The following is a 5,353-nucleotide window of genomic DNA, read 5'->3' on the forward strand; positions in this document are numbered from 1 at the left end:
TTTTTCCATTCGTCTGTCCAGCTCATGGCAAGGCTTGACAAACTTTGCAGTCAGTCGCCATGGACCTGTAGGCAGGAGGACACAAATATACTCCCTCCTCCAGGTTATCAGCTCTTGAGAAGCAGACAGGTTAAACTGCACGTTGTTAACAGTCACGGAGTTTGCTGCATCATTGCCTCTGTTTTTTTTTTTTTCAAAAAGTCGCTCACCCTGATTTGCACAGCTACAAACGCCGGCCTGCTCGGCAGCAGCTATAAAAGCCTGCCTGCTCCGCAGCAGCCTCAGCTGCCTGCCTTGCTCCAGCAGCAACCATAAATACCTGCCGGCAACCGCACTTTTGCATTAACCCTTTCTTGCCCGAAATGTTAAACTGCTACGGTTAATAGCTTTTACATGAACCCAACAACAAAAAATACACAGAACACCGTCTGCCCTCAACACACACACTAGTATGGGATCCCACAAGCACACGCCACACAACTACAATATTTGAAGCACAAAATCCAGACAATCATTACTCCCACTACAGTCACCGGTACAGACCGTGGCACAAGGACCCTGTGGAGACTAACAGGAAACCAGCTCCGAGAAGCATCATTGCAGTGCGAGGTGGCAGGCTCATCCTTAGCGGGCATCCCCGCAGAGGCTCTGCCTCCCCCACATCGCATGAGGCTTGGGCTTTTACACTGACCAAAATGCACACTCATTCCGACACAGGTGGCCAGCCTATGTTGGAAGAAGTGGCCAGCAATATCTATAAAGGTCTCCAAAGGTCGATAGAAACCTGGACATACTTATATTTACCAACTTCCAGTACATGAGTATCACAGATACCCCTGATATATAAAAGAGACCTTCCCACCACCAGAAAATCACACAATACGTCTGTATCCCACGCTGGTCTCGCTTCCCTGGAGGTTCGGGGGGGGGGGTGGGGGTGCTTTTTCTGTTTTTTTTTTTGTTTGTTTGTGTTTTTACTTTAACATAAAAAACGGTTGCTCCCTTCACTTTAAGAAAGGGTGAAAACATCCATAAAACAGATGTCCTGAGCTCAAATTTAAATTCGTTCAATCACTGACAACGGGGGTGTCCTGGAGCGGTGCTGACTCTTTCCAGGGTTTCACCCATCGAGCTGGCACCCACTACAAACCGGAATCTGTAATTTACACACATATAACCTCAACTTGTTAGTTTTACTTCCATAGGACCTTTCCAAATGCCGGTTTCCAAATCCTTGTACTGGACCAGAATACCCGGAGTTTTAGTCTTATAACCTGAACCTAATGCCTGACCATGTATTATAGCAGGGGAGTCATTAAAGTCTCCTGTCAATAGCACAAAAAAATCATAACATATACAGCTTGAGTATAAGAGGATTTTAACCCATATGTGGTCACCGCTTGTCAGGCCGCCTTAACTATTTTGAGATCAAAAGCTTCCCACTCTTTAGCCCCCTGCTGTGTAGTAAACACAGGATATGCAGAGAGGCCCATTGCAGAAAATTCACCTGTAATAATCACATCTTTGATTAACCTGTGCCAACAGTGCGCAGGATTTGTGCCCCCCGATAACTCTCCCACCCGTTCCCCCTGTTTGCCTTCTTTAAGGAAGGGGTTTTGCGGAGGATAAGGTGGAGGCACCAACAGAGATGGCTCAATCCGAGACTAGAGGGCATCAAGCTTTTTCATCAATTGTTGCAGCTGAGCATCTCCAAGGCCAGTGAGTAGTTGCTGATGAGCTGAGCAGACGGACCCGGGAGAAGAAGAGTCAGAGTCTGGAAGCAGAGGGTATAAATATGTACTGTAAAGGACATCAACAAGGTGACTGATCAGGACACTGGAAATAATTTGGCTGATTTTGAAGCCAAACGAATAGATGAACAATCCCAAACCATGTTCTTAATCCCTGATGGCAAAGTAACAATTGAAAAATCTAAACCTAGGTATTCAAAAGAGGATAGAAAGTTGATTGAGGATCTAAAGAGACAGGAAAATAAAGAGGGTTGGGCTCAAATACCTGATTGGCGAATTGTAATCCCCTATAACCAACTCTGGAAGTTAGTTCCCGAAGAACATATAATAAAACTCATTGGGGTAGAAACTCTTTGCACAAATATTTAGACAGACAAAGTGTAGCAAGGAATCTATACACCACAGTTCAATAAGTGACAAAACAAGGACAGGTATGTCTTAAGAATAATCCTAAAACTGAAAATAGAAATCAACTTGGGACAATTGGGAGAGGAAGTTATCCGGGACAGCAGTGGCAAACAGATTTTTCTGAATTACCAAGAAAAGGGGGTTATCGATATTTGTTGGTGTTAACGGATACTTTTTCAGGCTGGCAAGGCATTCCCTTGTAGCATAAATAATGCAAGGCAGGTGATTAAAGCATTATTAAATGAAATAATACCTCATTTTGGAGTACCAGCAGCAATTTCTTCTGACCAGGGTTCACACTTTAGTGCAAAATTGTCACAGGAAATTAGCAAAAAATTAGAAATTGATTGGCAACTATAAGTTTCATACAGGCCTCAGGCCAGTGGGCAAGTAGAAAAGATGAACCATCTGATTAAACAACAGATTAGTAGAATATGCCAGGAAATGAATTTCTATTGGTACCAGGCGTTACCACTGACTCTATTAAGAATTTGAACTAAACCCCGGTCAAAAGAAGAGGTCAGTCCATTTGAGAGTTTGTATGAAAGACCATATCAGTCCCAGTTTAAAGGAGAAAGTCTTCTGGAAGTGGGAGAGGGCTAATTTCTCCGACAGTTTCTGATCAATCTGGGAAAACAATTGGAGGAGATAAATAAGAGAATAATAGCGACAAGAGCAAGAGGTTTGTATTATCTGATTCACCCTTTCAGATCTGGAGACTGGGTTTATGTTAAGAATTTTTTAGGAGATCCTCTACAGGAGAAGTGGAGTGGACCGTACCAGATATTACTGACGACCTTTACAGCAGTGAAGATAAAGGAACAACCTGCTTGGACATATTATACAAGAATTAAGAAAGCACCAGAGCCTGAGAAGACATGGCAGATCGAACCTTCAGGAACCTTACACCTGAAATTGCGTCGATCATTTTTGGGACTCATATGATAACTGGCACACAATCTTGGGACCAGAACTTATACCTGAAATTAGTGCAGAATGTTACTAATGTTTTTAGTCGTAGTGATTGTTGGGTGTGTGCACAGTTGCCTAAATCAGGAGAAAGCCTGGATCAACCAGTAATTGGAGTTCCAATTCCTAACACTGTCTCATGGACAAATTTGTGGGTGAACACTAGCAATCTGTATTCGAAGGAAAGGTTAAAATTTGGAATAGTTAATCCTAATCCAGGTAATAAATATTACACCTGTGCACAAAGATGTATTACACCAGGAACCAGGATAGGAAATCTTGCTTGTTTAAATGACACAGATGTAGGTCACCCTTCAAATTGCAATCATACTATTAATATAGATGGTATCATAGTTCAGTGATGGCCCGTTCCTAAAGGGAAAGGATGGTATGATTATGTGGAGAAAATGCTTATAAGACTCTGCCCCCCAACTGGAAGGGGGCATGCACCTTAGGTGATGTAAAACCCAATTTTACTATTATCGACAGGTATCCTTCCGGGACCTGGATTAGAAGTTTTGCTAAATGGATTAAGCTAGGGTTTAACCCTATTATTGAACGGCACAGAGCATTTCATAGTTTTGTAAGGAGGCTAATTCCATCTTTGGGAGTAAGTGAATTAGAAAAGGCAATTGTAAATATCTCAGCAACCATAGAGGAAATGGAAAGTAAACTCATTGATATAATGCAGGCAGAACAACAAGAGATAACCATCCTGTCTAAAGTGGTATTACAAAACCGGATGGCTTTAGACATGTTACTGGCATCACAAGGAGGGGTTTGTTCCATAATTAATGAAAGCTGTTGTTCCTATATAGACGAAAATGGCAGAATCAAAACAGATCTGGAGGAAATTTGGAAACAAACTAAGATATTTCATGAAATGGCCATGAATGACACATCCTGGGGTTTTGAAGAAATATGGAAAAAGTTAACTTCATGGTTACCCAATCTCTTCTGGTTGAGGCAACTGGTTGCAGGAATATAGATGTTCATTATTTTAATATTGATTACTTGTGGTATGATGCAATGTTCCCTCTGGTGTTGTGAACAATCTATAATAAATTATGAAGATTGGAAAAGGAAAGTAATTAATCACCAAGTAGAAACATGGTAATGGCAATATACAAAATGTTGCAAAAGAATTTCATAGAATCATAGAATCATAGAATCGTTAGGGTTGGAAAGGACCTTAAGATCATATAGTTCCAGCCCCCTGACATGGGCAGGGACACCCTACGCTAAATCATATCACCCAAGGCCTTGTCCAACCTGGCCTTGAACACTGCCAGGGATGGCGCATACACAACCTCCCTGGGCAAGCTATTCCAGTGCCTCACCACCCTAACAGGAAAGAATTTCCTTCTTACACCCAACCTAAACTTCCCCTGTTTAAGTTTTAACCCATTACCCCTTGTCCTGTTACTACAGTCTCTAATGAAGAGTCCCTCTCCAGCATCCCTATAGGCCTCCTTCAGATACTGGAAGGCTGCTATGAGGTCTCCACGCAGCCTTCTCTTCTCCAGGCTGAACAGCTCCAACTTCCTCAGCCTGTCTTCATACGGGAGGTGCTCCAGTCGCCTGATCATCCTCGTGGCCCTTCTCTGGACTTGTTCCAACAATTCCATGTCTTTTTTATGTTGAGGACACCAGAACTGCACACAATACTCCAGGTGAGGTCTCACAAGAGCAGAGCAGAGGGGCAGGATCACCTACTTCGACCTGCTGGTCACGCTCCTTTTGATGCAGCCCAGGATACGGTTGGCTTTCTGGGCTGCAAGTGCACACTGCCGGCTCATGCTAATTTTCTCATCGACCAGCACCCCCAAGTCCTTCTCCGCAGGGCTGCTCTGAATCTCTTCTGTGCCCAACCAGTAGCTGTGCCTGGGATTGCTCCAACCCACGTGCAGGACCTTGCACTTGTCATGGTCAAACCTCATGAGGTTGGCATCAGCCCACCTCAGAAGTGTGTCAAGGTCCCTCTGGATGGCATTCCTTCCCTCCAGCATATCAACAAAACCACACAGCTCCGTGTCATCGGCAAACTTGCTGAGGTCACACTCAATCCCACTGTCCATGTAAGTGACGAAGATGTTAAACAAGACCGGTCCCAACACCGATCCCTGAGGGACACCACTCATTACTGGTCTCCAGCCGGATATTGAGCCATTGACCACAGCTCTTTGTGTGCGGCCATCCAGCCAGTTCTTTATCCACCGAGTGGT

The sequence above is a fragment of the Pezoporus flaviventris genome, unplaced genomic scaffold (genome assembly GCF_033815535.1).
Source record: "Pezoporus flaviventris isolate CSIRO_AGI_PZ_B2104156 unplaced genomic scaffold, CSIRO_AGI_Pfla_v1 ptg000099l, whole genome shotgun sequence".
In the NCBI taxonomy this organism is placed as follows: domain Eukaryota; kingdom Metazoa; phylum Chordata; class Aves; order Psittaciformes; family Psittacidae; genus Pezoporus; species Pezoporus flaviventris.